Source organism: Typopeltis vanoorti, chromosome 12 (genome assembly GCF_054136105.1).
Source record: "Typopeltis vanoorti isolate ZY-2024b chromosome 12, IOZ_Tvanoo_1.0, whole genome shotgun sequence".
Lineage (NCBI taxonomy): Eukaryota > Metazoa > Arthropoda > Arachnida > Uropygi > Thelyphonidae > Typopeltis > Typopeltis vanoorti.
This window is the reverse complement of record NC_143560.1, coordinates 63407133-63433639: the sequence shown is the minus strand read 5'-3', so window position 1 is coordinate 63433639 and position 26507 is coordinate 63407133. Positions and strand designations below refer to the sequence as shown.

Genomic DNA, 26507 nt, shown 5'->3' with positions numbered 1-26507 from the left:
ATATTACTGTGTCAAGTTCCTAGAATCTCTTTATCTTATGCTTGGAAAGTGCAATTTGATTCAGGGCAAAGTTTCTAGCGTACAAAATAAAGAGAAAATTCAAGCTACTACCCAGAAATGTTTTTGCTATCGTAATTTTTAATTCACTTTGCCTCTTATCTAATGGCATTTACTTGTTGATCTATTGGACTTATCAGGTTTTCCTAAAGTGAATAAAACTGTCAACTGCCTAAGGGAAATTCATGAAACAAATTTACACACTTGGTTGTCATGTGACTTGGATTAATAATAATATTGAATCGAGTTGAGTTTCGTTACCATTTTTTATATGTGCGAACAACTAAGAGAACAAACTTCCCGATGTGTTGACGTGTGGCACGTGTCATTTATTGCTTCTGCCACTATTCGATTAGCTCCTGCGCAACTGATCCACTTTCAATTATTGTTACGACGTCATCATTGCTGTTGGGTGTCAAAGGAGACACCCCGCCTCCGTGATGTTCATTGGAAGCTTTCCAGTAGTTGCGATTGAGTTTCTCATAAGATCCAATAGCAAACCATCGTCGCACTTGGTCGTTTGTGTTTCTCCGAGAAACACTTGGCAGTCATATAAAACGCTCACAAGACCGGAATAGATTCTCTTAAGTGGCGGTGCAGCATACGGTAGTAGCAGAAACAAAAGTACCTACAAAGGGTGACAACAGTGATTGTTTAAAGAAGAGCTTATAAAGAAAGGTTAGTATCTTTTGTTTTCTTTCTATTTTTTTATTTTTTTTATATGTCAGATCAGTGATTATTAATGCATTTGAATGGAATTATTCGGTTTCGGGGGCCAGTATATGAGATTAGTAACGGGGAGGGAGGTAATGGAAGGGGCTAAGACCTTAGAAATCACCAGCAGACAAAATTAATTAGATCAATATGTTTCAATAAAAGTAGTGATCTGGTTACCATATTCGTGATAGTAACAGAAAGAATTACTGCCATAATCAGATTTTAAAGTTGGATGTCAAATAATTTCAAAACTTATTTGTAACGCCCTCTCCTATTTAAAACGTTTAAAATCGGTACTAACAAGATAGACATCCACCATTCGTAGAGCACTGTCTCTTCTCTATTAACAAACACTGGTATGCTCTTCCAATTAGCATCGTATTACAAGTTGTCACTGAACAACAACTTATTGTAGTTCTGAATAACAAGGAAACAGATCTTGTTTACCAATCCGGATACACAACTCTCTCTCTCTCATGGCAAGCAAGCACCTTCCTTTAGTCTTGAATAGATTTTATTTCTTAAGGTCATATAAAGAGGCTGAGAAAATAATTACGCTCATTTTTAACCAGGAAGTGCAAAATAAGTAAATTTAATTGTTTTACCTTTCATCTATTATAATTCATATTTTAGGACAATGGTTTCACACTTTATGGTGGTACCGCCTTTATCCGGAATATTTATCATTGCTTTTGGATTATTCTTTGCATTATTTTAATAAATAATTTTCGTATTAAATATTTTATTTACCTAATGCGTATTAATAAATGAATAAATACGAAGATTTATTATTACGATATAGAAACAGACAGTTAATAAAAATATATCACATGTTACGAATTAATTCAAAATATCTGTTTAATTTTTGAATTATTCAGGAATACATGTTTGAGAAGTCCTCTGTGAACATGAGATGTACAGTTTGTTCCAAAAGTCCCTTTAAACCCAAGATGTATTAAGAATGAGGGTGAAGTACTGAAAACGTTTTATAGAATAATGACAGTCTTGAAAATGATACAAAGCATATCAAACAAAACATTCCAGAGGGCACTTCTACGTACACTGAATGACCCCCACCAAAAACGATTTATAGTTCTCACATATATTGTGTGATATTTTGTAAAGCTCTGAGAATTATTTCTTTCAGTTGTACTGTTGATATATACATGGTATTGTGATTTGTGATGTGGGGTTAAGTTGTTATTTTGGCATTATTTCGCATTGATGCAAACCTCTCCTGGGGTGGGGGGGGGGATCTAATAGTTTTAGAAAGCACCATCTTAAGATGGTGGCAATGTGTGATACACATTGTTGGTTGTTAGGCAGATCGTTATGGGACAAATTTGCTCTAAGGTAAATTCCTGAAGTTATAGCGAATGATACAGGAATGGCATGAATTCATTTACATAAGGAAGTCTGCATCTGATCTCAACCAAATCAACTATTTTTACAAATTTTTGCTCAATAGACTTATTTTCTTCTGACGGTTAGCATTTCTGAAGAACGTTTGGTCCTAGGCAAATTATTTTTGCCTAGGGCAAAAAGTGCTTTCCCTCCATCCCCTATGTTAATCCATTAAAATTTGAACTGAGAAGACCACTCAATATCATAAGCTGAGATGCAACGTTATGCTGTTATACAATTATGTTATCAGGCGGTACAGAGTTCAAATACTTTCTTAACATGTGAGGTAACTTTAGCAAGATATCCTTCGATATCCTCACTGGAAAAAAAAAAAGAAAAAAAAATTGAGATCAGTGCATTTTCATAACCTTTAATATTCTGTAATGTATCTGATTAGCATCCATTAAATTAAAAAAATAAAAAATTTGGAGGAGCTGAAGAAAAGTGCAAAACAGCCACTGGCGATCATGATGACGGTGACACAGTGCGAGCATATTATAAACTTCACCCGAAGGTGTACATCCTAGGTTAATCGATTGGTAACTGCGAATTGCTGTTTCTTTTGTCGCATTTCTGTTAGTCCACAACTGGCCTCTGAAGATAACGTTACAAAAGATGAGTAACATTAGATAGATCACATACTACAGTCTGATGCTTATTTAATTGCCGATAAGAAGTCAAAATTATTCGTTACGATTTACACAGTAGATGAAGTTTATCAAATAAAAAAAAAAAATCAGAAAATATACTTAATATATATTTTCATTCCGTGACGGGCAGTCTTTTATCTATAACTTTTATTTTGAAGATCGATTAACGATTACCAAAAATGGAAATCGGTTAATCGATGGTACTGACTTCTTCAACCAACAGCTGTAAGTTTCAATCCCTCTGTGGTCATGGGTCGCTTGGTGATTTTATCATTATCTTCCTATTGGAGGCAGTGGCTCGAAAAAGTTTCGTGTTTAGTCTCTAAAGCAGTAGTCTCAGTTATCTAGCGCACTTACGGCGCTAAAATGTGATGTAAACTTTCCTTGTACATGATTTCTATTTCTATTTTTTTTTTTTTTTTTAAGTATTTGCTCTCTACCTTTCGCTATCGCAAGTAGTTCACTACCCAGAAAAGAATAGGCAAAAAATCCCACATGGTGTTCCATATAAGTATTATATGTGTAATCGTGGCAATGTTTCATATGGTAGTTTAAAAAAAAAAAAAAAAAAAAAAAAAAAAAAAAAACTGAATTTCTTCCAGGAAGGGAAAAACCCTATTATACCAGAGATTGATAAACCAGAAGTGAGATAAAATAAAAAAATAAAAATAAATAAAAAAGAGGAATCAGAGTACATACATAATATTAGTTTCATTTATATAATTTATCGTACTGTGTGGTTGATATGTTATGATGTCCACATGTAAAAGTCCTGGAGATTCATAGAACGTATTTCTTATGTGAGCAGCAAACGAGTACTGCTCAGAGAGGAATGAGTCAAATTCTTCAAGCTTGTATTTTATTTTATTTTATTTCTAGAATCATTTTAAATACCCTCGAAGGGCTTCTGCTAGATTACATTACTAATTAATTTCTTTCTATTGTAATTTGGATACTATTTTCAGCACTTACTATCAAATCTTAATTAAACGATTGCGATCATTCGTAGTATCATTCTTATCAGGATTAGAGAGAATTTTAGTTTGTAAGGCAGGTTACAGCTTATACGAAGCATATAAAATAAGTATTCTACAAAATGAGTTGATTAGGTTAATGCTGTTGTAAATTCTAATATAATGTTCTAATGTACTATTGAGCGGAATTATCATTTAAAAATATAATAAACATTATTTGTCAGGGTATTGCATTTTTCTTAGAGAGTGAAGCATTACGTTTCAAGTTCCGCAACAGTATCGTAGATCCTGATCGTTTTCCTGGTGTCTTTGTTTTATGTATGTATTACATAGTATTCTTGTTTAGCAAAACAAAATAGGGCATTTATTGCTTTTTCTTTCTTTCTTTTTTTTTTTTTTTGTCTCTGTGATGTAACTGTCCATGATGAGTCCTAAAACTTTAGAAGGTGCACTGAATAATAATATTCATCATCATAATAAATATTTTACATTGTAAAAATGAAAATGTATCATGTAAAATGTTTAACCCCTGCTTCATTTCAGTAATAATCTCTTTTCTACTTTCCAATGTTTATTTCTGGTGCCATTTGAATGAAAGAAAAGTGGCCCTTGAGAGTACATAAATCAGCCATGGTTCTGTATTTATGTAAGTTCCGAGTAACTTGATCATAGATAATACATGTTTTCTGAATAGTCCTAATAGTTTATTTGCAAATGTTCATTCTCAACGGAGTTCGAGTTTAACGGAAAGGTGATGGCCACAATATAACACATAACGAAATGTCAGTATACGTATTCAAGATACCAAGTAATTTTATATAAACTTGGTTTTTAATCCAATTTCCCAAGTGAGCAAACAGACAAGTAAGTCAAGTTTGCGCCTGCACGTAGTGCAAGTCTGAGGCAACTCGTGGTAAAGGTGGATTAAGTTCTGATCATTTTCCTTAGTATTTTTCCCTTAATGTAAAGCACATCCCCTTGCGGAGATGTATGATGCTATGCATTAAGGGAAAACTACTAAGGAAAGTGATCAGAACTTAATCCACCTTTACCACGAGTTGCCTAGAGTGGCACTACCATGCCACTCTGAGGCCACTGACGAGACCTCAATAAAGGTCGAAACCGGTATGGGTAGTGACCATTGCCTTTAATGCATAGCATCATACATCTCCGCAGGGGGATGTGTTTTACATTAAAGGAAAAATACTAAGGAAAATGATCAGAGCTTAATCCACCTTTACCACGAGTTGCCTACAGTAGCACTACCATGAGTTGCCTCAGACTTGCACTACATGCAGGCGCAAACTTGACTTACTTGTCTGTTTGCTCACTTGCGAAATAGGATTAAAAACCAAGTTTATAAAAAATTACTTGGTATCTTGAATACATAATATACCCAAGTTAAAAAACTTTCTATCGGTATCGGTATACGTATAGGATCACTGCCCTGGTTTAGGGTTATGGTGCGGCAACTAAGATCAGGGATTAACGGAGTTCGAATTTAAGATAATAGCGATTGCTTGCCCCAATACAAAACATGACAAAAGACTAGTAAACATGTTTACTGCATGAAGGATATTGCATCAGCAAGGCTATTTATTGGTTTTGTCTGGAATTACGGTAGCGGTAACGAAGACCAGAGATTTCATGGTTGATCACAGTTTGCACCTGTATCAGATTAACATATAAGCGCTTGCTTGAGGCCACAGCTTTTTAAGTTGAATGATATACAGAATTAAAAGCAAAAAGTACACTTAATGAACAAAACAAAACAAAAAAAAACGAATTACAAGATGAGAAATAAATGCTAGTTTCGTGCTGTCTTTTAAAAAAGAGAAGATAACATTATTTTATGAATGAAACATTTTTTCTGTATATCGTAGGCCTTTGTTTTTAAATAGCATCACAAATTCTAGGAGCACCAAAGTGCCTAAGGGTTTCATTGGATCTTAATCATCAGTGGTCTATATTATTCCCAAGATCAAAAACGTTAATACTTATCACCATAGGCAGCGTAGAACTGGACTTTGAAACCTGGACAAGCATTTCTCTGACGCAATGAATCTTACAATTGGCGGAAAGTATGCCGTATAGATTGTGATATGTTTCGGGCCAAAGGTGTCCAAAATATGTATGCAATCATTCGCCTAGACTCTGTATTACTCAATACTTTTGAAAACATGGGAACATAACAGTTCCCGAAAAAAGTCGGGAAGAGGGGGAGGGGAGAACAGGTTTGCCAACTCTACGATAGAAAAAGAGGACAAGTATACATATTTTGGGAGAGATGCAGAAAAATATATCCACATATATATTTTTGCAAATTCACATTACCAAGATTTTTTTTCCGCTTCGTTATTTTCAGTTCAACAGATATGTGGGGAATAATGGAAAAAAGAACAAAAGCACCATGAACTGTTTAAAATGCAACCTATAATTTGAGTTTAGTTATCTTTTAGATTGAAAGCAGTATATATTGCGGTTTTTTTTTCTGTATCGTTTTCCTATTTATATAAAGATGAATATTATGAGAAAATATCCATCTTTATGTGTGTATTCGTTATGCTATGTCAGTTTCCAAAGTATTATTTTCATAAAACAAAATGGTTAAAAAAGGGAGGATGGATATTTGTTTATTTGGAAGATTTATTTTGGAGTTCAGGAATGAAATGTAAAGGCAGCTGAGTTCAAGAAATAAGTCATTTGTAAGAGACAGGATAACAATATGAATAAAATATTAGATCAAAGTGCTCGTCTACAAAATGGGGGGGGGTGAAATATATATATATATATATATATATATAACAGCATTGAGGATCGTACTGCTGTATGCATAACATAGTCAAGATGGCGTGTGTTTACGAGTTATCAAATGTTTACCATCATTTCAGTAGTTCGACAAAAAGCATCGAAAGTAATATCTGATATTGTGATACATAAAATAGCCCTTTCCAACATTTTCAATTGCATGACAAATATGAAAGAGATGCTTAGTTTCGAATTTATCTCAATGGTAATACGAAAATTCAACTTGCGATTTTATACCTCTAGACTAAGTAGCTTCTAATATCTTTAAAAGTGAGCTGGTGATAATCGTCTGTTTCTGCATTATTTATCAATAAAGTGCATGAAGGTCGCTTCAAATTGATAAGCCATACAACAGATGTAGGTTCAAAATGTGCGGACTTATCCAAATATATTCGCCACTGAATTCATGAAAAGCAGTTTATATTTTGACTTGTATGTCATGACGTAAGTCATAATTTGGGCATAAATAACCCGTTATTCTTCCGTTTTACTTGAACAGATTTTGCATTCGTAAACAACTCGCAACACACAAAGTTGCTCAATGCAACTTGAAGTGCTTAAAAAAAAAAAAAAAAAAAAAAAAAAAAAAAAAAAAAATACAAAACAGGAATTTCCACTTGAGTTTAATTTCTTGCTCTTGGCTAAGACCAGGAAAACAAATTAACGAATGGCCAGCAGGCATATCCACTTTCTATGGGTAATTATGAAATAATATATGAATAAAAACATCTTAGCAGCAAGTTATTACGCAACGTTTTAAGAATGCTGGTTTTGTAATACGTAAGACGTATTACAAAATAGTTTTAAGAAAGAGAGAGAGAAAATTTAAAAACAAAAACAGATGTCGTTGTTCATGTGATGTAGAAGCTAAAGGAAAACTCAGCAAAATGCGTTACTAGGAAACTGGTTTAAATAAATGTAAATTGTTATATGACCTGTTTGGTTATAATTTTAACACGAGATTATTATTAATATTATTATTAAATTCGACAGTTGAAAAAAATTACTTTTTTTTCCCAATGGAATTCTGTTTTGTGAAACTGTTCAAATCACATATTCAAATATCGGCCTCTTTTTAAAGTGTGAAATATTTATTAAATTAATTCGGATTAAATTTCTGAAAGGGAAGAATTCCATGTGGGTATCCGATGGTCATTAGTTAGAAAAAACCGGGTTCGAATCCATCTTGGACGAAAAATCTTCATAAAGGTATTTTCAATTAAAAATATGGAGATAGTTTTAAAGGAAAACTATCTCCATATAACAAAGTTTTCATCTCGTAAAACAGACAAACCGACCTTGATAATGCAGATAAGATTAACCACCCCATTAGAACATTGATTACGTGTATTTTACAAGTTACTTGACCGTACATGAGATTGCTCCTATTATGTTAAGGGAAAAGTGAAATTTAATTTCCGCTAATAATTGAAATAATTTTATTTAACGTCGAAAGCGATCTTTCGCTGACTCAAATTTGTCACAGGTAATTATAAAGATGGAGACTTAGAGTGACTTGAAAAAGTGAAGAAGAAGAAAAAAAAAGTGATCCACCTACCTAGTACTAATGTATTAGAGATTTACAACTTTTGAGTTGGATTTGCATATGGGGGGGGGATATACTTAAGCAAAATAAACTCTGGGATCAGAAAAGTGTTCCCCCGCTTCTCCCCCACCCCACCCGCGAAAAAAAATATTAATTATCTGTTGTAGATAAATGCCGACTGTGTGAAGCGTGACAGCTGTGTTAAAATCCTTGGCTCATTTTCTCACACACACTATTATTCATTATATGGATATATTCGTATTTTAATTAGTAGTGTTATGATTTCTTTGGCATTCATTTTCATTGTTTATTGCTTAAAAAGGTAAGATGGATTTTGAAGATAACACCAGCATTATGGCTCAGTTTCGAAGTTCAGTGATATGGTACTATTAAAATTGTTTCTGCTGATAATAGGTTAGTTCGACATTTATTATCACCAAACCGCCATGGAATCAAAAAATAAAATAAAAAATAAAAGCACATGACTTCATTTGCTAAATTTCCATCCGACGAACAGCGTTTTAAGATGGAAAGACAGGAGGACTCATAGAAAGATAGGAAAATGTATGACGTCTTATAATTTATAGCAAAGTAACAGCAAATGAATTCAGGAAACAATACTTTTAACATTTTCATAAAGATTATTAATTTTAGTGGATGAAAATGTTATTTTAAATAGGATTCCCAAGTGTTCCACTTTTCCTAAATTATCCAGGATTTTAACAACAATTTGATGTCTCGCAAAAAAAAAAAAAGTTATAATATTTTCAGAAAATAAGGCATAATTAATTTCTAATATTACTTCGGGTAAAATACAGTCGATTGGCTAGTGAAAAGTGACTAACGATTTGTAATTAGTACCATGCGCGTGTGCGAGCTTGAGTGTAAATTATATTTATTCAGATTAAGGGGATATTAATCCCACATTGTTTTAAAACCGAATAAGAAACTCAAAGATAGAAATCAGAGAGTTTCATGCCGAATATAGTAAACTATAAAAGTATCGGCGATTACTAGCGTGAGCTAATGCAAGTAATCCTAGTACGTAGTACAATCTCGAGCAACTCGCAGCAAAAGTGGTGAAGTTCTGATCGCTATTCTTGGAATTTTCCGTAATGTAAGGCTGAAACCGGTCTGGGTAGTGACCTCCCACTATAATGTAATAACAGCATACATTTCCTAGGAAATGTGTTTTTTTTTTTACATTATGGAAAATACCAAGAATAGCGATTAGAACTTCACCACCTTTGCTGCGAGTTGCCCGAGATTGTACTACTTACTAGGATTACTTGCATTAGCTCACGCTAGTAATCGCCGATACTTTTATAGTTTACTATATTCGGCATGAAACTCTCTGATTCCAATCTTTGAGTTTCTTATTCGGTTTTTAAACATGTGGAATTAATACCCCCTTAATTTAAATAATGTTTATATCGCCGAAATGAGGCCTATTGGCTCTTTATATTTAAGTATTTATTCAGCTTTTTTTAAAAAAAGTACAAGAGTGCTGGCCTGGTTTGCCGAGTAATTAACATATCCGCTTTCCAACCAACGTTTGCTGATTAGAATCCAGCCGTGGACATTATGTTTGCGAGTCTTTAGGCAGAATGCGAATTTCATCGCCTTTGTGTGTGTGTGTGTGTGTGTGTGTGTGTGTGTGTGTGTGTGTGTGTGTGTGTGTGTGTGTGTGTGTGCGTGTGTGTGTGTGCGTGCGTGCGCGCGCCATCCCGCTTATTGGAAGCCTGAAGTGGCTCGATAAAGTTCCACATTTGGTCTTGGTTTCTAGAGCAAAGTTTGGGACTTTTAAAAAATAAAAAATTTAAAATTTACAAAAATAAAGTCCGCGCGGTTAGCCTAGTGGCTGTGCGCTTCGCAACCATATGCCTGGGGAAGGAGTGTCCTAGGTTCGATTCCCGTCGGTGACGTGAGGAGCTGAAGGATCTTCCTCAGCCATAGCCAAGTTAGCCAGTCTTGGGCGTGGACAGCAGGGTTTTTTCCCCAGTTTATTCTGGGGGTTTTCATCCCGCAAAGCAGGCAAACTGGCCTTGAGAACTCAACACTACAGGCCATGGGATACACCCGGGTATAAGGCTGACCACCTTATCCTGTAAACGGAGTGAGGTCCGACGATCAATGGACCCTCGACACCGCAAGGTAAAAGAGGGTATAAGATGATGATGAAAAATATAAAATTATTATTGTTATCACTTGACACCTCCAAGGATTACCAGGACTCATCATGGGATGAGTCCTGGTACTCCTTGGGGGAGGGTAACTTCTCACCATCTCCACTACTTAATCCTACATTAACACAGAACGGTACTATACGCCATCTACCATACTAAATAAAAATTATCCTGCCTACTGTACGGGCGGAAGATACAAAAAATAAATAAACGTGGCGAATAAGACTTGGAGGATAATAATAACTAGTGTGAGTACATACTTGCAACACAGGATTGTCAGAATTACCAGTGTTGCATGCGCCTAAATTAATTTTCCACCAAGGTTTGAGAATTTTATATATATATACAGTATAAACGTCCATAGCTGAAAGGTGAAAGCAATGAGCAAATACTGTACTGTAGGTTATTATTATTATTTTAGCCGTTACTGTTGCGTGATATTGATCAACGTTGTAGACTAATATGAAACACGTTGACAAACACACAAAATTCACGTGGAGGATGGCAAGAAAAATTTCAAAGGTAAGAGTTATATTTGAGTGACTTACTACATTCATAAGAAATGGTATTATTGCTGTGTATTTATTATTATTATTATTATTATTATAAAAAACCTACATGGAGTCAAAGACTCATCGTGAGAGGTCCACTGTTATACACACAGTTTATCATACTGTGCCTTAAATATATTCACTGTCTCTGCACACACTACACTCTCGGGCAAAGCATTCCAATCACTCACTACTCTCCATTTAAAAAAAAACCTGCTCCTCACTCCCTTGCTCACACCCTCCTTATACAGCTTCCAGGAATGACCTCTTGTTCTCCTGCTATCCTCGTCCGTTCTGTGCAAAATCTCCCCGACATTAATCTGGTAATAACCTCTTAACAGCTTATATGTCTCGATCATATTCCCCCCTCCTCCTTCTATCCACCAATTTCTGCAAATTGCATTTTGTCAATCTGTCTTCATACTCTACATTCCAGAGACCAGAAACCACCTTAGTCAATCGCCTCTGAACTTTTTCCAACGCAATTTCATCTTTTTGAAAACCAGGTGACTGTGCACAGTAATCCATATGTGGCCTGATCAAAGCCTTATACAAAGGAACCATAACATCCTTACTTCTACAAGTCAATGTCCTCTGCATCATTCCCATTATCCGCTGTGTTGTCTTCACTATTATTAGTAGTAGTGGTATTACATATTTCCAAGGGGTTCTAGGGCTGTTGTCCTTTTTCTTTAAATCTTAATTCTAAATTCATCATTAACTTGCAATTGGAAGGTCTGCCTTAAAAGGGGCTTATTCGCAACAAATAACTTATGAAATTTATATAATGGCGTGGTCCTGTTCCTATAAAGATTTTTTTTCTTTTTTGTGCGTGTGTGATACGTTAATTGAATGATTTCACCTGAATGCAATCACTAAAAGAATTTTGCAGGATCTCGAATCCCTGTTGAAAAATAAATATGTTTAAACTGGCTACATCCCCTCAAAAAAAAAAAAAAAAAAAAAAAAAAATTGTACAAAAACCCTGAGGATCTTGCAAACTTAATGAGCAATTCTATCTACTACTTGTATGGCAACATTTGTTGCGCAATTGAGCGATTTTGCTGTTTCATGGATTTAGTTAAGGTTTTGTAGCTTAAGGTCAGAAATCACTGATCAACAGAACATAGCTCACGAGTGGCGCCCGCTATCTTGCGAATAAACCCATAACGGAATTTGATCGGTCATACTGCGTTCATGGCCGAAGAAGCAGAACACACATTATTATTGACTAATTAGAGATGTACTTCATGCTGAACTTCGTTTCAGCATATTAGCACAAGGCCATCGCTATTCATTCGTTTATTATAAATAAAATTAAATTGCGATCTTTTTAATGCAAAAATAAATAAAAAAATTTTCATTAAGTATAATCATACGAAGACTTTATAAGATGATTTAAGAAAAAAGTAGTGATAAACGCTGCGTAAATAAATTCTTAATACATAATCAGATTGTGTGTCGTATGTAGAAAATACTGGTATGGTTAGTAGTTTGATTGCATAGCAACATTTTTATTCTGGAGATATTCTTCAACATGCTGTTCCAAGTGGAAGCTCTATCAGCGATCTAAGCTGCTACTTTGTGTATTGTATTGAGGAGCAATGTACGAAGCTTTTGAACGGACGGACTGAGAAATACCGAATTATCACTCCGTACATCTCTTTATCTCTTTATTCGCTGAAATGAAAGCGCGTTTGGATGTTCATAGCAGACTACCAAACAACCGATTGTTATTATGTGGGATTCCTCCCAATTTCCTCATCCGTCAATTAGGACTGGTCGAGTCCTCCTAATGAGGGATTTAGTATGTATTTTTTGACTGTAGATCCGTGTGTGTTCACAGTCCGGTTTTCCGGGTGAATATACCCTTTACTTCTGTATGAGACCGGCTAACTCACCTTTAGTCAAAGGGACCAGATAAAGGTTCCTCACGTCATGGACGGGAATCAAGCACTGAGCTACGGAGGCTGAAACAACCGATCGCATTACATGAAAGCAAGCTGAGGGGAAAAAAAAAAAAAAAAAAAAAAAACGTAACTACGGTTGCTTAAATCTTGTACAACAATTAATGAAGTTGATTATATGTCGTATGCACCAAGACGTTTTTAGAATTCTTTTTTCCTTAAAAAAGACGTTACAGCTTCTTAACTTTCTTTTATCGTGTACATCTAAGTACGAGGGTGGTCTGAAAAGTTCTTGGCCTCAACCATTGATAGTAACACTGTCGGCACGATTTTTTTTTTTTTCTAAGTTACATCTGTCATAAGCATCCATGTGCAACTGCAAGTCATTCTATCAAGTAGTCTGTTTTATACAGATATCTGAAGCAAAAGTGTTGTTTATCCCTTGAAATGGATAAAATTGAGTATCGTGCGGTTATAAAATTCTTTGTAAAAGAAGGTTTAAAAAGAAATTCATTCGAAGTTCACAAAAGTTTATGGTCACTCTTCTCCTTCGTTTTCGACAATTAAGAAATGGGCTGCAGAGTTTAAACGTGGTTGTACCAGCCTTGAAGATGATCCGCGTGAAGGACGTCCAAAGAGCGTAATAACACCAGAAATCATTGACCAAGTGCACAGTATGGTATTGGAAAACCGGCGAGTTAAAGTGCGTGAAATTGCTAAGCCTATAGGCATTTCAAAAGAAAGTGTAGGATATATTTTACATGAAGAATTACAAATGAAAAAGCTTTGCGCAAGATGGATGCCGCGCTTGCTCACAGCAGATCAAAAACGCACTCGCATGAAAATCTCTGAAACAGTGCTTGGAGCGTTTTAACAAAAATAAAACAGATTGTGTGCGTCGATTTATTACTATGGATGAGACTTGGATTCACCATTACACACCAGAATCCAAACAGTATCCAAAACAGTGGAGAGAAGCCGGTTGTTCAACGCCAAAGAAGACAAAGTCGGTTCCATCAGCAGGAAAGGTCATGGCATCGGTGTTTTGGGATGCTAAAGGCATTTTGTTTATTAATTATCTTGAAAAGGGTAAAATAATAACCTGGGAATATTATTCCGATTTTTTAACCAGACTAGACGAAAACATTCGTGAGAAAAGACCCAGTTTGCAGAAGAAAAAATCATCTTTCATCAGGACAATGCACCTGCACACAAAGGTGTTTTGGCAATGGAAAAATTATGGGATCTGCACTATGAATTGTTGGAACATCCGCCCTGTTCCCCCAGATTAGGCTCCCTCTGACTTCTATCTCTTTCCCCAAACTAAAACTCTTCGAATCAAGAGGTGATTGCAACTGTAGAGGGGTATTTTGAGAATCTTACTGAGAACCACTGCAGAGACGGGGTAATGGCGCTGGAGCATTGCTGAATAAATGTATTAGTCTTAAGGGAGATTATGTTGAAAAATAAAAATAATTTTGAAATTATAAATTCGTTTTTTCATTGTTAGGCTGAGAACTTTTCAGACCACTCTCGTAAATTTTCTCACATCTTTATGTGTCGCTAAACATCGTATTTTGAAGAATGCGCCGTTTGATTTCAGTCCATGCCAGTAGCGACCGATGAAAATTTTAAGTGGGGGTGCTGCACATACAAAATAAGAAAAAAATAATTCATTTTTTCCTAATCAGTAACCAATATTAATAAGTAAATTTACATATTACAAAAATTGCTTTATTAAAAATATTTCACCCTCACTACGAACACACATCAATAATAAAAGTTTCGTACACAGAAATAACGCGCGCTCGTATAAAATATATCTGTAGAGACACTGCTCAACGGGAAGTGCCGATTCGCCATTCCTACACTGCATTAGATCGCGGTGCATTTGTTTCGTGTAACGATAATTAAGAAAATATAATTCTTTTCGTATTTTCAACAGTTACACTCGTCATAATTCAGCCTTGTAATAAATAATGATATGTTATTTTAACAGCATAAAATAAGATTTATCAAAAATATTTCACCCTCGCCACGAACACACACCAATAATAAAAGTTTCGTATCTCACAGAAATAACGCACGCAAGCATATAATTTATCTGTAGCGACACTGTCAACGGGCAGTGTTACGTGCGGCGACAAGTGCAAACGAATATCGGCGAGTCTAGCTGGAACTGACCGAACGTGATAATTCCGACACTGCGTTAGATCGCAGTGCATTTGTTTCGTAATCTAAAGCGTTAATCGAACAATTCCAATTATTAACTATTCAATCAATGTCGAAACATAAGCTGTAACCTTTAACATGTTGTATTGCATTTATATAATGTTGTAAGCATTGTTATTATTTATAAACACAAAAAAAATTAAATTTGTCATTTTTCCTTGGGAGTGTCGCAGTGTTTATGTACAAGCCGCCACTGTTCCATGCCCATTTCACCGTTGTTGTTTTTTCAATATTCATTAAGGCTGAACGAATACTGAGAAAGTTTGGAGTTTTAAATAAAATATTTTGAGAATATTTTATTAAAAATATCGAAGGCACCTAAATTATGCAAAATGCTAAGACATGATAATAAATATATGTCTACACTATTGTCCCAAATACAAAAACATTTTGGTATGCAATTGTAATAACGAATAAGTCGCAAGAGAAGAATGCTTCGTATTTCTCTAGTTAGCTATGACTAGTGGCATTATTATAGGACTAACGATATTTTATAATCTCTTGGAAGGATAGTACAACTGCCTAAGATATACTCATGGATCTAGAAATTTGTAATATTACAGTAATTAAGTTTATTCTCCTATATTTGCGCATGTTAAAATATCAGAGAAATATTCTGAGCAAATCTTATAATTGTTAGTTATCCCACTATGCCACTCTAGCCATTACGTCTTTCTTCAAATCTTAACAAGGAAATGACATCCAACAGTTTAGAATGTAAATGCAAGATATAAAAAAGTGAGATTACACGCAATATTCTTCTACTCATTAATTGTGCTTGAAATATTTTATACCAGAGTTACTGGATGATGTATATAACCAATCCTCAATGAGTTTGGGGGAAAGTAACTATGCAGATGCTAAGCATACAAAGTTTATTATGATTATTATTAATGACCACCTCCATGGAGTCCCCTAGACTCATCGTAGGACTACTAACCATCATTTGCACAATACCTGTTCTCGTGAACTCACCCACCGACAAAGCTCTCACAACTGATTTTGGCAATCCACTACACTCATTCACCACTCTTCAAGCAAAAAATATGGTCCTCATGCTCTTGCTAATTACGCTCTTACTTAATTTCAAGGAATAACCCCAAGTTTTTCACACAGTAGTCATGTACTAAAAAATTTCCTCCGTATCAAGTTTATAAAATCCCCCTAAGCAACTTACATATACATCATATCCCCCCCTTATTCACCTATCAACCAGCCTCTCTAACCCATAATCTTCGATCTGTCATCATTTGGAACATCCCATAGACGCGCAACCATCATGATCACTCGCTTCTGGATCTGTTTCGCCTCTTCCACATCTCTAACAAAGCCAGGTGATCAGATTTGTATACAATACTCCAGATAGGACTGTACCAAGACTTTATAAAGGGATATAATAACCTCTTTATCTCTGCTTGTCAATGTGTTTTACAATAACGAAGTAATCCTATAAGCTATAATGATGAAGATTTTATGATATTAATGGTGTCCAGCAAAGGTCATACTGCGCCATATCAAAGGTTATAGCAGTATACAAGGTAAAAAAAGCTCACCGCTTATTTCGCTAAAGAATATGAGCTAGGAAAGGTTTTGGTTTTCATTTTGCAGAATCAAAGCTTTTGAAAAATGTCCTGAAAGTTTCCTTTCTTTCGCTTGTACTAATTATACGCTTATACTATCTAGTGGTGTGCATCAGTATCCAAAAAATGTCGAGTTCTCGCTTATGCTTGGAGTGTTGTCACTTTAAGAACTACCAGTTCTTTTGTTGTCTGTTTCAGATTCTTCGGATTATGAAATACAGTTCATGCATTTGGGATAACGAATTTATCTCCGTAGTGTTGTAATTAGCGATACCTATTGTATTAACTCTCCCAAATTATGGAGGGTAGTGAGAGGACAATGCTGTCTCCTCCTGTACAATTAAAATTCATTAATAATTATTTGAGATGAGATTCAAATACTGTTCAGTTTCATGAACGAATGGTAGCAGAACCATATAGCTCATTAATGCCATATATGGGAAGTGGTCAAGGAGAGAGAGAGAAGCCTAGTGATGTGTTACTCGACCATAGTTTTTCTGAGGAATAGAAAATAAAAGTCATTCCGTTTCTCGTAAAAACACTCCCTGTAGGGATATCCAGCATTTTTCCATTTTTTATGTAATTTATTTATTATATAAATAACTGTATATTCATATTCTTAGAAGTGTTTATGAAAAATACTTTTCATAAACACTTCTTCCGCTCTCAATGATATTAAACAACACATTGCGTGTAGAACTACCGGAACGCAAAGTGTATAAGCCAACTGATTAGTGAACAACAGAAAAACATGTTTTCTAAAATAATGGATTAGTGGGAGCAGTGTATGTCTATGATTCAAAGAGAAGAAAGGTATGATTTTATTTTGTTCTATTCGGGTACTTTTTTAGTTATTTGTTAAATGTTGTGTTGTGCGTTTTTTTTTTTTTTCGCTATTTTTTTTCCCTTCAAGACAATACTGATTTTATCTGTAAAAATGTATTGAAAATTTATTCAGAAAATTATGAATTTCAATATAAATTGGCGGACCGCTTTGAAAAGTATCAGTGGGCCGTATGTTAGGCATGCCTGGCATAAACAAATAACTAATTTCCTATTCCAAATATTATTTTTAAAATGTTGTATAATACAATTAATAATTTAAAATAAAATGTACAATAAAAATCAATACTTTTAAATATATATAAATACCGCAAATTATATAATGACCCTAAAATGAAAACTTCACTGCAGCTTATAGCGCATAATTATTTATCAGGGTAGTAGGAACCTACTAAGTCGGTCACAACTACGGCAATGCCGTAGTTTGGAGGGCAGCAAAATTGTCTTTAACTATTGAAAAACACGTTTATTTTTTTTTTAATTTTACATATTTTCTTGAATTTAAGAGCGGCAACCACTGCAGATCTAGGAGTGGCATATAGCTCAACAGCGGTCCTGTTATTTATATTCCTAAATAAGAAAAAAAAGATGTCACTGAAATAGTGTGTATGAGCATCTGTGATTTCGGTACTGTTCCTCTCCCCTTTCCTCGAATTATTTTTTTTTTAAATGGCTTTTTTTCCCTATTATTATTATTATTGTGTACAATAATGAATCACACAAGAGCTCGGTCAGTATAGACATGAAGCCCTTTTGTCGGAAAGACCTGGGTTCGATTTTCCCGTCCAACTAAAGTCCAGATAGAGGTTCTTCATCTGGTCTCTTTGGACTAAAGATGAGTTAGCCGGTCTCATGCGGAGGTAGGGATTTTTTCACCCGGAAACTCGGGTTTTTCGTCCCCCAGAACAGGCAAACCGGTCCGGTGAACACACGCATCTACAGACATAGGACACACCGGCAGGCATAGGTCCGACCACCTTTCTCCTCGAGACGGTAGCGGTTGTGAAGTCCACAGCTAAAGAACCTCAATGGTTCGTGAAAAGCTTAAGACAAGACAATGATTCACATATTTAATTGTGTGATACTAAATGGGAATTTGGTGTCTACACGACAGTGAAATTATGAACAGTAAGAAATATGTCCACATGTCACAAATTAGGCCGCCCAATATGAGTTGAAGAATCAATCGTCCTTCACTTCATGTAGCTTGGTCAATTCACCTAGAAACCATAGGCAACAAAATCATTTAGGTGGGCAATTGTTTGCGGTTCACTTCAGCAACAATGACATGGAGCAGTCGTCAGATTTGTGGTACAGGTAGACACATCTACAGCAGGCTGTTCTGAAGCAGTCGAACGTGGTCAAGTTCGAAACTATGCATTCTTTCATTAGGATCATCGTGTAACAAGAAATCTGTTGAGACATCAGACTCATCCCACCCCGATTTTTTAAATCATTCAATTCCAGAAGAAGATTTGCTGTGTTATTGAAGTTTTCTCTACTTAAAAAGTCGTTCAAACAAGGATGGAGGGGGAAGTATCGTAATCATGTAAAATAGATAGAGCGTGTATAATTCTGGCACAGCCGATGATTATGACAGATCGCTAGCATTTCGGTGATAATCCTTATTGTATCGTTCGGTTCAATGTCTAGTTAGGATATATGTTATTTCCAGTGGAATACAGAACAGTTTTCAGCTGTGGAATACAGAACTGATAACTGATGGGTCCAAGCCATCAAGAGTATGTTCGCAGGCAAATCCGTATCATACAAATTTATTATTTGTGAAAATGCTATTGTTTGGATATTCATTTCACCTGCGGATCGGTTCTTGGGGACTGTTTGTATTAATTATTATACTAATATATTTCCTGCGGTGACTTTCATTGTGGTTTTCTTCTGAAACATTTGATAATTAAAAGAAAAAGTTTTGTTCTCAGCGTAACACCAGATAGGTGTGGAATCTATACTTGAGTAACTTCTCATCAAGAGTCGTCATAATAAGCACAATGTAAACTGAAAATTATAATCCGAGTGCTACAACAGTCTTCGAAAAACCTGGTAAAGCATCAATAGATTCTGAGATTGTTCACTGAAATCAAAAAAATTTCATTTGATTGTGGTATATAGCAGACTTACAATGTTTCGACTATAAATAAATAGTGATATTCTAATGCAATAAGAATATCGTACTTCTCAAAGTCAAATGATTTCTGTTAATTTTATTGTGATTACTTATGTATTAATTCATCTATGTTCATGACTGGTAAAATTAAACACATTCGTATGGAAGTTTAAAAATATTCTGCAAATACAGAAAGAATCCTAAAGAAACCGCATGTTCTGTTATTTTTATCCCCTTAATTGGCCATATTCCAAAGTAATTCGGCCTCAACCTTGACAACTTCCCGATTTTTTTCCTCTTTCGTTTTACCTTCATTCAACTGCCTTCTCGCTCTACTGTCGGATTAAACATGGCATCTTTGTTGACTTCTATTTCAGGAACAATGGTTTAACACTAGGTGTGTTTGGGTAGCGTATTTCGAAAATCAATTAAAGTAGAAAAATAATAAACACATAAATTGTGCTTGAGTTCGTAAAGTGAGTTCTGTATGTAACAGTATTCCAGCTAATGTGCTAATTTGAAGTTTAGTGTGGATTTGGTGGCAACAGGTATCTTAGTGATTAATGATCACTGCAGCTGCAACCAGGTAGGATAAACTTTGGATATCGCTTCTTTAACTCATCGCAGCGCAAAGAATTCTTTAGACAATAACCTTCTTCTCTTTATTAATATCTTTCTTCAAGATTTTTGATGCATTGTTTTAAAGCATCATAAATACTACATAATTATAGTTTCTTCATGATTCACAGATATAATGAAACTAACAATACACACGGCAATGAACTTGCGCTTTGGGATGAAATTAACTCATCACACATGAGGAGTTCAAACGTCAATCAAAAGTGGACAGTGTCTAGGCCCAAACTGTACGGATGTTTAGGTTTATCCAGCCGCTAAACCATTAGTTTGAGAGTAAATTCAAAACCACTAAATTTAGTAAAAACTACTTGCTGAAGGTGCACTAATTTATAACGCATATTTGCAGTATGCACCCTCAGGAGTTAGCAACTTTAATACTTAAACTATCAAGTCCATCATCCGTTTGGATATAGGAGTGCCTAAGGATGATCGATTAAGACCTAATTAGATCTGCAAGTTAAAATCATTTTGTGGATATTTTGTTTTATCGAGAGAGAGAGAAATGTGGAAAGTCTCGAGCTTCGGTTTAAATACAACGCTACATCAAACACATGTGGAAATAAGTTAAAGGGATAAAAATCCCTTATTGTTTTTCAGCCAGTAAGCGAAACTAAGATCGAAAACTACGATCTGAACGTTTCATGCCGACGAACTGTCGGCAGATCCAAGCGTAAGTGACCACTTGGTAGTGCCACACCAAGGCAACTCGTTGCAAAGGTGGAGCAAGCTTCCTCACTATTCTTGATATATTCTCATAATGTAAAAACACACAACTTATCAACCTCACCAGAAAAAAATAGCAGTTTGGCTTTTCATCTTAGTTATAATACATGTGGAAATAACTTTTTCAGCCTATGAACTACCACATACAATACAATACAATACAGTATCCTACGTTGAGACCTTGAGATCTTATATCCAAAACAAATAAGACTAACCAGACGTGGAGAGTTTTTAATGTAATGAATTGTATGGTATAATGCAAAACTATTTTCAAATAGAGGAAGTTGTTTGGACTCTGCAAAAATAAATTAAAAAAAAAAAAAAACTATTTTTATCATGACCTTGATTATTACCTGCGTGGCGTCCAGACTCCCGGTAGGTCCATTCTACACATATGAGCTTATTTACATTATAATCAACTGCTTACAAAGATTTGCAAATAATTTACACCTACCAAATAACAACTTTCATATGGCTGGCCTAATTTCCACAGTGCCTGATAATAAATTACAGTAAGACTGTCATTGAAATTCACTCAAGGAATATTAACATTTAGCTAATCTAAAGAATGTTGCTTATTATAAAATTATACACTCAGTGGCTACTTTAACATTAATTCCTTTCACCTTCACCTATCTCCAAAATGAACATTATCGACTTCTCCAGTTAAATCGGTCCAATATTAAGATGTCGAAGTATTCCCACCTAACGAAAACTCGACTTTTTACTTCCAACAAACAAAAATAACAATAAAGGATTTGAGTATTTTCCAATCTAGGACAACGCGAAATGATATCCATATAACTTCAATCGCATAATTTGCGCTTAGTGACATGTATAGTGTTTGCTTTTCAACATCTCTTTGACTTTCTTCATAAATGTCATTTAAAATAAATACATATTTGATTTAAAATATTCATTTTCCAGAGTGCATTCAAGTAGGAATCCGAAAACTTAATTTCCAAACTATAAGTGTAAAAATTAATTACTATAAATAGCACGTTACAAGGACACGAAAAACTGACCACAAAGATCAGGTCCACCAATCCAAAGATGGGATGATGAGATGAAAGGATATTATTACCATTTGTTGAGCAGGGAGGTACAATATCGGTTAAATAATGAGTCATGTATTCGTCCAGCAGTGGTTACAAAAAACTGTTGATGATGACGATGAAACTATAAATAGTAGACATTTCTGACGCAGTTTTATATAACAAAAGTTGTGGAAATTATTTTCAATCCGTGTTAACCATTTACATGCTGATGATCATCAATATTTTCAACATGATGAAATTTAAAACAAAATGCTATTTTAATGCAGATTTATTATTAATTACTATTCCGGTTATGCTCATTAACCTCAGCACTATGTCAGGCGGTAAGTTATGAGCCTCCTAGATTTCAAAGACACAGTGAGCAGAATAATACATTTTAAATTATATCTAATTAGCCTCAGTTATAATGTTATTCGAAATATGAAAGTTTATGCATTCGACTTCTTCATACATATTAATACTTATCTCTAAAATGTATTAATTTATTAATATGTTATTTTATATAAATAAAATACTTATTATTTATAAACCAATGTAATAAGGTTTATAAATAATTATATTATTTATAAACCTTATTAAATGAAAAAAGGAGAGGAAGCAATGAAAATGTTTCTAAAGACAGCCCCTCATCTTTTCCACTAGGTTCTCCTCCCCCAGACCATATAAAAAATAAAAATTAAAAAAATTACAAAAAAATACATAAAATTGACAAAAAAATCATGCCCCACCCACGGTACGATTGTACTATAGGTTTAGTAATAACCTTTCGTGGGTGGTAACCACATTAAAAAAAAAAAAGCAGAAGTAAACTTGGTTTTTATAAACCTAATGGTTGCTAGATAGGGCGATTAATTCTTATCTCCAGGTCTGTTATGTATGTCAATGTGTGTCCTCTTCCTGTTTACTGCCTTGCGGGAAGGAGAGAGAAATCCGTACGAAACTGGCTAACATCAGTCGAAATGCCCTCATCTTTTCCCACTAATTGCGCTACGGTTAATATAATTTTGCTACATATGTTAACTACTTATTAATAGTAAAACGTTGATATCTTTTAATAAATACTTTAAATGAATCAGTATGTTTTTTTTTTCTATCTGTGTGAATTTTATTGCCAATTTTCTTTGATTGCAATACAAGAAAACTAGTAATCAAAGAAAATGAAGTTTTGAAATGAACTGCTAGATACTGAACTGTTTTAAACAATGGAACAGTTAAACGATCTGTTGGTTGTCATTTCATTAATTCCATAAAACGGCCATATATTTAGAAATATATGGCCGTTTCTAGAATGGGCACACAGTTCTAAGGCTGTGAGGGATAAATAAGTATGTTAAAAGCTGAAAGTTATACATTATATCATAGTGTGAAATTATAAATTATCTTTAATTTCAATTATCTTTTGGAAAATTAAGAAGTTTATTTTAAAATTTAATTAAGAAGGATCGCTAAAGGATCAAAACTATGATATGTTAATTTTATTAGGAGCCTTCTACATAGTTTTTAAGAAATGCAAAGAATGGATTGAAGAAATGAATGAGAATGGGTTGGCAATGCGGCACTTAGACAACTAAATTGTATTCTGTATTCGCTTAAACCAGAAACAAGCATTTATGGTATACACCATGAAGTGTCATACCGGCTAGGGTGAGTCGCCGGTTAAAAACACCTCCGTTGTTTTCGTCAAGAACCAGGCGAACGGCGAACAGTGAAAAACTCAATGTAGGCAGAATTAAAGACAAGCACCATCTTCACCGGGCAGGATTTAAGGTTGCTATGGCCATAAGCTATAAATTTTAACAGCTCCCCCTCCCCCCAGTGTGTGTGTGTGTGTGTGTGTGTGTGTGTGTGTGTGTGTGTGTGTGTGTGTATTCTATGCTATATTCGAGAAAGAGCGATCAGAAAAATGACGGAATAGTGATAGCTTTCAACATAAACATTAAGATAAACCTTGATTGCAGGCAATTTCAGGTAGTTATGTAAGCATATTTCAAAACATGGAAGTGGATGGTGAAATTTGTGCCTATGGCCCACAAAAGGTTCTACTAAGGAGGAATGTGGAAACGTTTCAAGCCATTACAGAAGGCAGGTGACATAAAGAAAGCAGAAAAGCAGCTTACACAAGGCATTTAATTGCTGTGGGCCCTACTGCCTCTCATATGTGGGATTAATAATAATAATAATAATAATAACGAATCACAAACACACAAAAATGTTTTGTAAAAATCTAGAAGAAAGTAATGGTAACAGTCTGGTCAAAAGGTCGAATTCTGGGCGACTGGAGTAGATCTATTAATTCCCAACTATAAAAGGGAAAAAAGCAATGAGAATTACAGAGGAATTTCTATATTAAGTGTTCTAGATAAAATGTATGCATTGGAGAAAAATTTGGATTCGAGAAAATTTGAGAAACCCATATTCGAGAAAAATTTGGATAAGAGAAACTTAGAGGAAGAACAAACTGGATTCAGGCCAAACAAAGGCTGTCAGAATCAGATTTTCACTTTATAAAAATTGTTGAGAAATCATGGAATATAACAAGGATCTGTTTTTAAGTTTTGTAGATCTGGAAAAAACACACTACAAGCTGCCAAGAGAAAAGATTTTAGAAATGTTGCAATAATTGGTGTAAAGAACACTATATTGAGTAGTGCACAGTGTCTATATTTAAGTTGTAAGTCAGCAGTCAGAATTCAAGGATGTACAAGAAGATGGTGTTCGATGTAAAAGCAGGTGGAAGAGAATGATTCACGCTATATCTGCTCTTATTCATTATCTACATGGATCACATTATCAAAAAAAAAAAAAAGTAACATTACACCTCATATCAAAATCGGAGAAATTAAACTCAGCTCTTTATGCAGATGATGTTATACTCCAAAACAAAGCAAATACAAGTCTGTGAATTCCTTAACTAAATTGAATTAACAGCTGGCATAAATCTGACATGAATCAGGTAAGAACATGGAAAAATTCAAATTGCATTCTTAATGGAGAACGTATAGAACTGGTAAAATATTTCGGTTATTTAGGCACGATTTTAGTTTAGTTAGCGAATTAAATATGAAAACAGATAATAAAATAAGCAAAGCCAGTATGGATCTGAGAGATGGTGTTGTGTCCCTATCTACTATTATTAAACTTTCCTTTATCCTTTCAAGTGAATCGCACGAAATATTGCAAAATTCGAATATAGCTTTTTCTCCCCTTAGTGTCCCTAATATTTATATTATACTGCGCCTTTCAGGACATTTAGTTTAAGATATATAATTCGAAAACAAGGAGCAATTACAAAAATATGTCTGAGTGTGAAACTATCAAGCAGTCGTGACCCTTTATCTCATAACTTAACACATAAATTTCCCGCATGATTAGATTCGTACGTTTTTTCAAGTGGTGCATTAGGCAGCAATTTCAGACAACTGTATTATTAATGAACAAAAGTTTATTTAAGATCTTAAACATGGTACAATTCAATTTCTATTATATAAAACACAATTCAATACTAAGAATAAAATTACAAATTTGCACAAGCAAATTACAAGTATTAGGGAAAAATCCTATATGGGAATTTGCAATCATGCCATCATATCAGACTTTATACATATAAATATACACATATAAATCCTGGAACAGATTACCACTTTACTTAACCTTATACTAGTCAGAATGCTCTATATTGCTATAATACCATGGGCATTAATGCTTATTTTCAGTTTACCTTATCTAACTCACAAAACAAAACAATATAGGTTAAACTATCCTTTCGCTATGCCCATACATACATTTGACCTTTAAGATACTCTCATATGAAATACCATGCGCATACATAAATCTCTAGCACATGATGCTTATCAAATAATATAAACTAGTTTACTCTCATTCTACTCTGATTTGTACTAAAGTCCTAGTATATCTTCGACTGTCCAGTAATTAACAATGATTGCAACTATATGCGATTTCAATTGATACAAGATTTTACAGTACCTTTCTAGGATGAACCCTGGTTTTCACGATCTATACCTTTTGCTTGAATTAAGGACACACACAGGATCTTCTACTCTATCACTATGGAACTCATCACGTGGGCACGGACTTCTGTATGGCTTTTCTTTCCCTCGATACGAGTACTGGATGATGAGATACATAGACAATTTCTTCCTTCTTGTAACTATACGGCGTTCCTCGTCTCTTGCAATAGGGACACAGAATTGAATTCCCGCACACTTTGTTTCCTTGTTGTGTCGGACAGAGATAACTCCTACGCCGTCACTCAGGAAAACCGCGTGTTACCTATACGAAGATTTCGTGAAGAAACTCTCAGGAAAAAAAAGCCTCGTGGGGGTGGGAGCTCCTAACCCTTTTATCTGCATGGAACCTATTGGCACCTTCTTCAAATTCTTTTCTTCTTCCCCTAATGGAGTCGATCTCACTCACCAATTAAAGTCGTGTTTTTCTGCCAAAACATGCTGCGGTTCCTTGCACGCGACAACGTCTCACTTCGGGAATT

At 34.7% G+C, this 26507-nt stretch overlaps 1 protein-coding gene across 2 annotated transcripts in view; it reads left to right on the top strand.

Moving 5' to 3' along the window:
* The first annotated feature begins 580 nt into the window (after positions 1–580).
* LOC150100841 (glutamine synthetase-like) overlaps positions 581–26507 on the top strand; it is a 50137-nt gene continuing 24210 nt past the window's right edge. Inside the window, exon 1 of one of the 2 annotated variants that reach the window (XM_090401699.1) lies at positions 581–735. The gene's annotated coding sequence lies outside the window, so the exon portion shown is untranslated. Of the gene's footprint in view, positions 736–17280; positions 17426–26507 lie in introns of those variants that run through there. The other variant, XM_090401700.1, reaches the window with a different exon arrangement.